Raw genomic sequence first — 12032 nt, forward strand, 5'->3', positions numbered from 1 at the left:
AAACGGTGCTGTAGTATGGAAATTATGAATCCCTCCAACCTCTATGAGTCACTCATATCCCCAGATGAAATGGTGCCTCACAGCAAATGCAGAGATTCAGCAAGTGGATGGTTGATTTTCATCCTCAGTGCCTCACTGATGCCGTGCATTTTGTTAAACAACTTCTCAATTGACAAACTGCAACTCACCAATAGAACAGATTTTAAGTATATTAAAAAAAATAACAAAACAAAACCCACCACGAAAAACTCCAACAAAGCCTAAACACAAGGAGAAGTAGCCAGTAACCCTGAAAACCCTGGGCTTTCTGTCAAAAATCGGAAGAGAGAAAGATGCTCTGGTGACAGATCCCTAAACGATAAATACAGATGTCCAACAGGATCCCAGAAACCAACTACCAAAAAGCTAAAGGATTATTTATTAACCAACAGAATGAATAAAGAGTAGGAAAGTATCATTTGATATGAACTTTACACAGACTATATGAATGTCTACAATCTATTTAAAAACAGCACCCAGCATTATTAATATTGATTTTGGAATATACAACTCATTAGATGAAGTGGGCCAAATTCAGCCCTGATGAAACCAGTAACTTCAGAGAAGCTGTATGAGACAGAAATATCTCTCTTCAGATCTAGTGAAGTGCTTATTCTGAAATCAATAACAACAGAGCGTACCTTCAAAAAACATTAGAAAAAACGGTTAAAGTCAAGCGTTTCAAAGTTAGGAAATACTGGCATTTAACTTGCCCATTAACTCTGTCCTGTTTTGTGTCCATCCTCTGCGCTGAAGAGGGAAAACCAGCCCAGGTTCTTGCAGTTCAAAAGTGTATCACATGGCATTCACACAAGAGGGCAGAAGTGTGATTGGAGGAACAACCTGAATTTGCCTTAATTGTCAATGTTTGGTTTTGCAATTTGCTTTAAACATTGTTTTTGCGTGAACTTTCCTCCTTTTCTGAAGGTTAAAAAAAAAAAAGAAAAAAAAAAGAAAATATAAAAACTAAATATATTACATACAACCACTAAAAGCTTTCCAAATCACACATCCCTGGCAAGGCTGAGCCTCTGCCCCTCTGCACAGAAGTCTACCATTTGAGCTTCAGGGTATGAGCTGGAGTCTGCAGAAAATAAGGTACAGTCTGGTCCGTAGCCAGGAGACCTCACCACTTTTTCTCGTTTCCCAGCTACACTGGTGTGGTAAACTCCAGCCAGTGTCAGCCTAGGGAGGGAGACAAGGGGAAACGGGATGTCCATGGAGGAGGCTGAGACAACACATGGTCCCCGTCCTGTGGCGGGTCCGAGGGTGCCCAGCGTGGGATGCGCTGCAGGAACGGAGGTGGTTTGGTGCCGGCTGAGCTGGCTGATGTTGTGACACTGAGACACACTACCTAGACAATGACAGCGAAACGGTGACTTTCATAGGCTTGTATCACCACTGGGTATGAACAGAGCCTCACAGCATGACAGAGTTGTACTTCTGAAAACCGGAATGGTTTTCACTAATAAATTTTAGAGAATGCTGAAGACAGAACAAATGTTAATGCTTTTTAGTCCAACAGGTTCTTTTAAAACTCACTAAGGCAACCTAAACGCAGCAGACTGCTACTGTCTCGTGCAATAAATAATTTGGAAGAATCTTTCTTTGTAACAACATTCTCACCTACGCATTGTCTAGAGCATCCGTGTTTGCATATACCCATATACATAAACACATCCTTGAACACACTGTTGGAAAGACTTCATTCTGAGCATGACTTGCCAGGAAACCTGGAAAATTCTGATATATAACAGGATAATATTTTAAGAGGTGCACACATTCAAAATGAGAATTTAATCCTGAATTCAATCAGCAATGCATGTTGAACTCCGCAAAACAGAGAACACTGAAACTCAAAATGATTATCCAAGACCTTTTTTCTTCCTTAAATCAGAAGAAATCTTGGGCTTCAGATTCTTCTATTCCTGGTTCCAGTGCAAGCCTAGAGTTTCTCATGGTGTCTGGTCCTTTGGAAACTGAACTCAAAAGACAAAACTCATTCACCAGGCACCCATGAGGGTATTTGTACCACTTAACTTGAGGCATCTAACTACTCACAGAGTCAGCAGAGGTTCCTAGCACGGCTGTTCTGAAGCCCCCTTTGGATGATCCTGCCTGTCTCCATTGACTGCACAGATGTCTTTGTCTCCTAATTTAGGTACCTAATTTAGATGAGGTTACATGGTGTGATGATTTCATGCTCAATCCCTCCTACAGTACACTTATGCACACAGAATCACAGAATAGTTTGGGTTGGAAAGGACCTTCAAGGGTCACCTAGTCCCAACTCCCCTGCAATGAGCAGGGACATCTTCAACTAGATCAGGTTGCTCAGAGCCCCGTCCAGCCTGGCCTGAGATGTCTCCAGGGATGGGGCATCTACCACCTCTCTGGGCAACCTGTGCCAGTGTTTCGCCAACCTCGTTGTAAAAATGTCTTCCTCATGTCTAGCCTGAATCTCCTCTCTTTTAGTTTAAAACCATTACCCTTTGTCTTGTCACAACAGGCCCTGCTAAAACATGCGAATTTCTCTGACCTATCCATAGCTTTGTCTGGAAATTTGGATTATTCTTTTCCTAAAAGCAGCTATTAATATAAACCAATTGTCCAATGGTTCCTTATTTGTTTTATTGCAATGAAATGGAAATTTTAACATCCTCATTTTTGAGCGTTCAGTTATCATCACTGAACCATTTTTTACATTATATTTCATAAGTGGCAGAGAACTTTACAGAAGTATTAATACAAATACCATGTCTGGCATTTGTATATCACTCCCCATTAAAACATCTCCTCCCTTCCTTCTCCCCCTCTAGCTCAAAACACATAGCATTGGGAAATGAGCAGGCAACTCCATCCCGTTAAAGCTGCAAAGAAAATCCGCCCAGCACAATGCAGTTATCACGTTGAACCAGGCAAAGGGCATGCCTCTGTGCAAGTTCTCCATCTGTGCTGGAGGTACAGCACCTGAAAGGGTTAAGGGAGTGAGGAGAGCTTTCAGAAATACCCAGAAACAAGGATACCTGCAGGGCGTGCTCAGTTTGTTTTGAAGATGTGTTGCTCTAACACAGTGGTTCACTGGTTGAATATATTGCTATTTGATATCCTGCTAGACAACTCCGTGGCTGGAGTTTTTGTGTCAGAGCAGTTAAGCTTTCCGTCAGGGATGTTCGCTTCGGCGCTGATCAAACCCTGGGCTTGTCTGCACAGGCAAGCCCACGGGACCGGGACCGGCTGCGGCGGGACTGCGCTGAGCACAAGCCCTGTGCGCTCCCCCTGCCCGGGCTGCCCAGGCGAGGGGCAGCCCCACCAGCACCCCGGGAGCACGCTGCACCCCACGGGGTACGCTCGCCATCCCCGCAGAGCAGAACGGAACACAGAGACTCGTCCGCTACGTGTTCACGCACTGCTTCTCCTGATTTCTAGCCTAAGTTACTCCTGCTCCAAACAGCCCCTTCCTTTTGTATCCTTTTCATGCCGCCTTCTCAGGGCTTTATTTTATTTTTTTTAAATCAGAAGGCAGGTGTGCAATATGCCCTCCTCAAGACAATGCCTAACCTCCTTCTAGGAGGACAGGAGAAGGAGTTCCATCCTGCCAGTCTCTTCTGCACCCATTCAGCTTGACTCCTGAAAACAGACAAATTCTCCCAGAGTGCTTCACAAATCTCCCCTCTTTGTCTCTTTGTATTGAATTCATCCATATATGTTTCATGACAGAAAATCTTGCCTCTCTAGTACATTGTCAGGACCCATTTTGAACTCTCAGCACTTAAAACTGAGGCGCTCAAATGTTATCTTTGTCCATAATAAAACTGACTGGTCTTTGCTTCCTGCCTTTTCACCGAAAAGGACTTTTCTTTACATCCTAAAGCAACCACATTTTCCTAATGGCCTCCTGTGAGGGACTTTATACAAAGCATTTCAGCACTTAATAAATCATATCCCCAGTTGTTCCCTGACCACTCCTTTGCAAACTCTTCCTAAGAAGGAGGAAAAACAACCTAATTAGTTCATCTTTGCACAGTACTTTGAAAATGAAAAGCGCTACGTCTGTTTAAACATTCTCACACCACCTGGTGCGTTGCTTTTGGTTCAGTCTCCCAAACTGATCAGGATCCAACACCGGCCCCTGTGGGAACCATCCCAAAGAGGCCTGGCCACCACCCTCACTTTCTGCCTTGTTGGGATGCTCCTCAGATGACATCAGTCTCCACACACATCAATATCCTTCCCAGAAAGAAAATATAAAAAAACCTCCAAATCCTAACTCTGTAGTTTGGCTGCATACTACAGAACTTTTTCTATAAATAAACACGCTCAAAACTCTCACTGTTTTGGGGACAGACCCTGAACCATTTACCCATATACTCATTAATATCTAGTTGCAGCAGCGCTGCTGGAGGAACAGTGGACTGTTGGAATAAGGGACTCACAGTACAAAACATGTATACTTTTGAAATTTTCAGTACTACGCAAACCAGCTGGAGAGTTACTAAAACGCAATAAAAGTAGCAACAACTTCTAATCAGTGCGCCTCTTTGGGTCTGGAAGGGAGTTTGGTGAAGAAACAAGTCAGTAAGAAAAAGATCAGCTCTCTGATTTACAACACAAAACATCAATTACATAAATTAATCCAAGGACAATTAATATCTTGTACAGTAGCAGGAAATTCAGACCCCGCTTGTGCCACACATGCAATGGGTTTGGAAGCTGGCTAGACCCCACATCATGTGGTTTTTATTGCCGAGGAGCTGGTATTATTTCTCTTTCATCTGATGCCTTTGCTTTTTGTTTTCTGCTTTTCAACGAGGGTTGCGGTTGTTTCTAAGCCATATGTCTCTAGTTTTGAGCCGCGTGGTTTGCCCCCTCTGTCTCTCATCATTGCTTTTGGCCCAGTTTCTTGACAGGAAATGCGAGATTTATTTTATCTGGCCTGAACTACATTGTTCCTTCCTGACTACTGGTGTTACTTCACTCCAAATAACATGGCTTTGCTCTTACTGCCTGCGTAAGGTCAAAGCCTGAGGGGAACAGGCACGTTTAAGAGCAACGGTGAGAGAAGAGGATAAGGCTTCAGGTCAAGAAAAGAGAATAAAAGGGAGAAGGGAGAAATGGTAAGCAATTAAGATGTGATGTAAGAAGTTTTGGTTTGGAGGAGATCCCCTGTTTTCCTTCAGCCAGCAATAAGCTGAACTGCTGCTATGGAATAGCTCTTGGATACATATTCAAGCCAAGCTAGTATTGCTAATGTTATCAATTGAAACAGAACATTGCCAGGTAATTTAGATCATAAATTCAAGGGGAAAAAAAACCAAACAGTTACCAAAATTGATACAAGATTTTTTTTAATGTTGCTCAAGATTTTCAGTCTTTCTCTGGTTGCTCAGCAGAACAAGCAGTCCAGAAATGTGAAATACATCCACAGTTGGAGGAAAGCAAGCTGAACACAAACAAATATATAAATGCTGAATACCAAACATCAATTCCTCTGCTGCTTGTAGAAGGATTTGTGGATCGTTGTCTGGTGCCATTAAGTACACAGTATGTTAACTTGTAAAAGGTGGGTCAGGATCTGCGCTAGTCATCGCAGCTCTGCTGAAACCCATGGATCTCAAGGTACCCAAGAGAAGAACAGCCTTGCAGTGCCAAACTGCTTTTTGAGTCAAAGGGCTAAAAAATCCCATCTCTCCTCACATACTTGACCTAAAATGAATCCAAAGCAACAAAGCAAGCTGATTCTCCAGCCAGCAGAGGCACACACCTTGCCAGCATCCCAGCCAGCAGTGCATTTACTCTGAGCAGGGAATGCAGCTTCAGCCTGCCCCACTTATTTGCTTTCATCCATGAAACTGGACTGAAGTAAGTTGCTCACAGCTTCAGATAAGCACAGAGGTAATGGGCACTTTTGCCTAAAACATCCCCAAACACTAGAGTAAGTACCTTTTTCAGAATGAATTCTTTATCTTAGGCTGATCTTGAATTTTGTTTTGTAAGACACTTCTGCCGAAGTCATCCCCCACAGCATTTTTATCCCTAATAGTTCGTTCAGAAGGACCTCAAATGCCTGCTGAAAGCCTGCAGTCACAAATTAGCTACTAACCAGCATGCCTACGGAGGCTCAAACACCTTTGGATAACACTGCAAGTTCTAATGCTTTCGTGACTTTCTACTGATACCAGGCAAAACAAATTGTTCAGGATGGGGCCAGAGGCCTGGGAGAAGAAGGCAAGGATGGCTATTCAAACAACTTGAATGGACACTAACGGCACTGCAAGTCAATAGCAAAAATTGGTCCACACTCCCTTCATGGGAGTCTTTCGCTACCTCCAACACTAAGGCACGTTACTGGGTCATCCCTGCACCCAGTGCTGGCGGGCTCCGTGGGGTGCAGAAAGCCAGAGCTCTGCTGCGGGATGTTCTGATCTGCACAGACGGGATCCCGAGCAACATCCCAGGTCTCTGATTCCCAAGCATCACATCATGCTCCCACACAAAGCCAGCCGGCTTCCTCTCACCTGAGGGAAAATGGTTCTCCGTACCAGCTGGAAGGTGGTGTCTGGGAGATGGTTCTTGCTTCTCATCCCAGAAACACAAGGATTGAGCACACAGATTCAAATAGCTCGTTTACTTGGTCACAGCTTAGAAAAGGGTCTGAAAAATGTCATAACTGGTACAAGGAAGAGCATGAGACCGAGTGGCTGCAAGCAGGGTGGGGCAGGGCTTCCCCTTTCAGCAGCAGGAGGTTGTCGCATTGGCATTGAATTGGACCACTACATGGCAAGGTGGGTAGAGCAGAGATTGTCCTTTACCTTTTGGGGTGCAAATTTCTAGCTGAGGTGTCGAGGCATTGTTTTACTGCAGCACACGACACTAGCAGCATCCTGACTTCCTACCTCATGCTGAAGCTTTTCTCTCTTCTATGCCATTGTTACCCCAAATTGCTTATCCTTATGAAATAGCGAGTCTCTTGGTGTCCTGGCTTGAAAACACATGATCAAGCCTTACGGTCCAGTTCTGTTCCCTTGTTGCTGAAGTCCGAAGACTGAAAAGCTTATTAAATTAAGAATGGTCATTTAGTAAAAAACTGATTAAAATTGGAAATAAAGTTGGCAAGAGCTTTTCAGAGTGGTAAGGCAAATATGCCCAGTATCATCTTCCTGAAGCTCATCCCCATACTCGCAAAGTGAGAGGCTAAAACCTGTGGGTCGCCTTCAGCAGTGCTTTGTATCGTTCAGAGTCTACTTACTTCATTGCAATTAGGTTTAAGTGGTGTTTAGCGTTCCATGATTGCCCTACTTTACGGTCCCTTCATTTTCCCAGCTTAAAAAATAGCGATGTTGCAACACTGTAGTGTTTCTGTTGTGATTGTCATGATGGAAGCAGAGCCAATGCAATTTGCCCATGTTTTACTAACCGCCATCTGGCAGGGATATGGTGACATGCGAATCTTCACAGGACTCTTGTTTTTCAACTATCTGCTGGACAACTAAGGAGATCACCAGGCTGCTGGGATGAGTGCCAGATGGGAGGCAGGTATGTTTATGAGTTTAAGATTCTTATTTTCTTTCAGTGCTTTCACATGCTGTTCATGGAGTGGCAGGAAAAGTGAAAAGGGGGAGGAAGGGATGAGTCAGTGACTAGACTACAACTGTTCAAAATCACTTTGAAGTTCTGCAAAATGCAGTTGTTTCACAGTCGACCTCTAATTTGCTGTTTGTTCACTTGGCCTTGAGGTCTGGATGGGCTGTGGAAGGGTTCTTATTTTCCAGTGCCTCCAGTCTGACGGGCAAGCACGCTGCTGAACATGCAGACAGCGCTCAATAAAACGGCCACGCTTGCCTCTCTGCCTCATCCTTGTACCTCTGGTGAGCGCTGGGGTGATGGAAGGACAGTCATATGCTGCCTCACCAGTAACTACAGGCAGCTGACATGGTGTTAGCAGAGCGGCTAAATCTCGCACAGAAATCTTAGACGCACAGAGTTACAGCAGCTTTGTACCAGAAAGAAAGCACTCGAAGAACAAGACACAAGTCTCTGCACATCTCCCTGGACTTCAGGGCTTCTACGATGGCAAAAACCATCATGACAAGATGGAGATTGAGTCTTCCAGACAATAAGCGCCCATGTAACCCAAAAGATAATGATGACATCAAAACTATATAACTATTCTGAAGTTTACATAAAAATCCCACAAGAAAAACCAGCAACTTCTGAATGGTGAAGACGACTGCGGACAGTGGATGAAGCGGTCAGTAGATCACTGCTCCTCAAATGATCCAGGAGGTAAGTTAACTTTGCCTGGAACATGCTCAGGTCTCCGATACCTGATGCCTGTTAAGCGCCACTCCTAGATCCCGTGTCTCTGGGTCTCCTTAGGAGGGGTGACAGCTCACTGCTGTGGGTCTCAGCTGGCAGGAGGGTGTGCAGCAGCTGCCCAGCTCACCAGGGCTGGAATCAGCACCGTCTCCTGTCGGCATTTCAGAAAAAATCAGCAGCTTCAGCAAATTCATCTAACACGTGCTGACATAAACTATTTCAGTAACTCTGCAGTAAATATTAGTCCCTGTCACACCCCGCCTACCTATACGCAACGTCTTACCCTGACTCACCTTCTCACAGCGGGGCCAAAAAATAGAGTCTAGTTTTAGCCACCGTAATGACTAACATTCATAATGACTAACGAAGAACTACAGCTAAAAACACAAGCTGCTTGAGCTTAAACTAAACAGTCATGGCTCACCAGCTAGGACTGAAAGATTCACATTCAGCTCAAATGTAGAGGAGTATCTGTGGCACAGTCTCACCAAAACGTTACATTAACAGAGCTACAAACAATAAATCCTTATTACAGTAGGCTTCTCGTAACAAATATTTCTGATGAGGAGGCTGGTTTGGAAGAACCCTGTATTGCATCAATTAAGCAAAACAAACAACTCCTCACAAATTTCCCCCTAAACAAAAAGCAGAGCACAAACAAACAAAATCCCTCACCTGTCACACTCGGGTTGGAAATCAACCTGTGGTTCTAGTCGAGGGTAAAGTATGCCACCTGCACGCATACCTTCCCTTTCTTCCCTCACTCTAGGTAAGGCAATTACTCTGGAAATTATCTGTTCCATTGTTAATTAAATATCTATAAATTCACACACTCACAGACAGTCTCTCTCTCAATAGGTCTTGGCATAAGGGAGCACACAGAATTTTGGCAACGAGCTGAGAGTGGAATAGGCGGCACAACCTAGACATGCCCAAGCCTTCTCGACACAGGAACAGCTTCTCTTCCCTGTGCCAGTGGTTCGCTCGGTGCCAGCTCTGATGCACACCCCCCTTCCAGGAATGGCTCTCATCCATGCTGGCAAAAAAAATGATAGAGAAGAAAATATGAAATTACTCTTCAAAATGTAAGTGGAAGGATGAGCACGACGCCAAGTGAGAAGTATCCAAATGTGAGATCCCACACTGCTACATGTCAGTTGGAAGGATGACACACAGACAGAAAGTCAAGCAAACAGGTTCGTCCACAAAGGGAAGCTAAAGGAGATAATTTGCATTTTGGAAAATAAAATATTTAAAGCAGCACTGCACAAATTATAAATAAAAACACTAACTGCAGTCATCGAGAATGTGAGCACCCTATGTGGAAGCTGGCCAGCAAACCCCTTCATTAAATACAATATGATCAGAAGGAAATAGAAAAGTGGCTACAGACCTCTGAAGGCCAGCAGGTAATGCAAGCCAATTGGTTATTCAGTTCTAATTAAGGGATCCAATCCTTATTTTGGACTGTTCACAGAAGAATAAAGCAAGAGTTCAGGGTGAAGTAAAGTCTACTTTATTTAACACTCTGTGACTGATTATAAGGGAGCAGCAAGTTCCAGATGGGTGGGAGTGCTTACAAAAACCCTCTATTTTCCTACAACTTACAATCAATGCTTTTAGTTTCCATGCATTGTAATGTTGCCACTTAACACAACAAGCACAGCAGAACAAAGAAATGTGAAACCAACTTTGCACCAAAATTTGAGGACTGAACAGGACATGTTTTTACACTCAAGAAAGGATGCAGTTCAGGCTTCTAATTTTAGCATCTTATTCAAGACGACACCTGATTTAGACTGCTCCTTGGTCCAGCCCTCACCTCTGACCTAACCCTAAGAAACTGTTCAATTCTGTTGTGAAAAATATGCAGGCTTTTTTAGGGCAGAGATCATGCCCATTTCTGTGCTGTAGAAAAATCATCATGCAGATAGCACTTTAAAATAATATTAACTCCAGCTACTATTTATTTGCCACTATCTGTTTGTAAAAGCTACTATAATTTTAAATGAACAATCATTTTGCTTTTTAAATTAATCTTATTCATGTCCTCGTAACCACCCAGATTTATTATTGTTGTTGTGCAAATCACATGGAAACATGGAAATTCCAACAGTTTGTGAAAAACGTAGTCCCTTTTCTGTTATAATTGCAAGTTCAAGAAACTGTTCATTTTTACATTCAGAAAGGGCAAAATACTTTCACATTGTGATTCCCATTCTGTGCCTTTGCCCACCCCGTACCTAATCCCCACTGACTTGGCACAGCAGTGGAAAAGCAGCAGGACCACGAGTAATGGTAAAAGCCTGGAACTCAGCAGCCTTAATTGATTCATATTCTGTGAAGAGAAAAATAAAAGGTCTATGTTTGTCTCCTTGCAGAACTCCTAAGTAAACTCTGCTAGGTTGAGAATGTGCATTAGGCTCATCATGTTTTTGCAGCTCAGCAGAGCTAGGTAACACAACTTGCATCCACAAGGATTTCCCCAAGCAGCCACTGTAAAAGGGTTAACGACTGATATTTCCATTAAATCTGACCTACCCCTCAGTTTTGCAGTAGCCTGATATAATCCTCGTTCTGCACCTATTTGCATGGACAAATGGAGTCACTCCATAACAAGTAACGCACAACTCTCGCTTTAACAAAAGGTCAATTCATTTTAAAAGGACCCACACAGTGTTATTTGTACTTAAGCTTAAAACAAACAACCCAGGGCAAAGCCTGCCTACGCACCGTGCTGCTACTTACCGAGAACTAAAAGCTCTGTATTCAAAACTTAATGGACGCCGAATACATCTGCAGTCGTCCGTGTGTACTTTGAACAGAAATCAATACTATCACCTCGCAACTGCCAGCCAGGATGATGCTCAGCCTCCCTGAGCCCTCCAATCCAAAACCATCTCGGCCTTAAACTTTCAAGGACCAGTTACAGTCTCCTTTGCTGGGAACTCATAGGCAGGTAAGAACAGCAGCAACAATAAAAAGCCCTCAAACCCTTTCTAGAGGAAGCCATTCTTTTATCTACTTATTTTTAAATCTTGACTCGGAATTTGGTTTTGACACAAAAAGATCAAGGATGGATGTCTATGAGGAGTGACTACAGGATGTGTATTACTTTGGCCAGTTGTTTGAACATACTGAAGTTCAGAACAGTCTGAATAACAGGATAGGAGCTGACGATCTTAACACAAAACCACTAGGAAGTGAAGTAGCACTCAGACTTACTCCTAGAAGGTGTTTCACCAGATCGGGTTTGTGGCAGCACTAGCTGGGCAGCATCTTTGTCTGTCTGGAAGATGCAGTGAAAAGACCCTGACGCTGAAAAGTGCATCAATTAATATTCCAGCACATATTTACTAAATATGTTTTACTAGGAGATTTTAATATTTGCATTAATGTCAGAAATATTTTTTATAGATCTAAAATATTAATTGCTCTGAAGCTGAAATTACCATACGCTCCATGTTTCTTAGGGATGCTCGGGAATTTTCTGTTATGCTTTTCTGACACAAAAATAGTCTTCACTAAATCAAAATTTCTACAAGAAAGTTTTGGTTATGTCAAAATACTCTAATGAAATTAAATATTTTGAGGCAAAGGTCAATGCAATTTGAATTATTTCAGTATATTTAAGCTACCTGCAATGGCTACACTTGATTATATTAATATTTAAC

At 43.1% G+C, this 12032-nt stretch overlaps 1 pseudogene; it reads right to left on the reverse strand.

The window, feature by feature from the left end:
• The window catches only part of LOC135988667 (histone-lysine N-methyltransferase SETMAR-like), a 104967-nt pseudogene that overhangs the window by 10427 nt on the left and 82508 nt on the right, over nucleotides 1–12032 (reverse strand).

The sequence above is a fragment of the Caloenas nicobarica genome, chromosome 1, assembly GCF_036013445.1.
Source record: "Caloenas nicobarica isolate bCalNic1 chromosome 1, bCalNic1.hap1, whole genome shotgun sequence".
NCBI classification, from domain to species: Eukaryota; Metazoa; Chordata; class Aves; order Columbiformes; family Columbidae; genus Caloenas; species Caloenas nicobarica.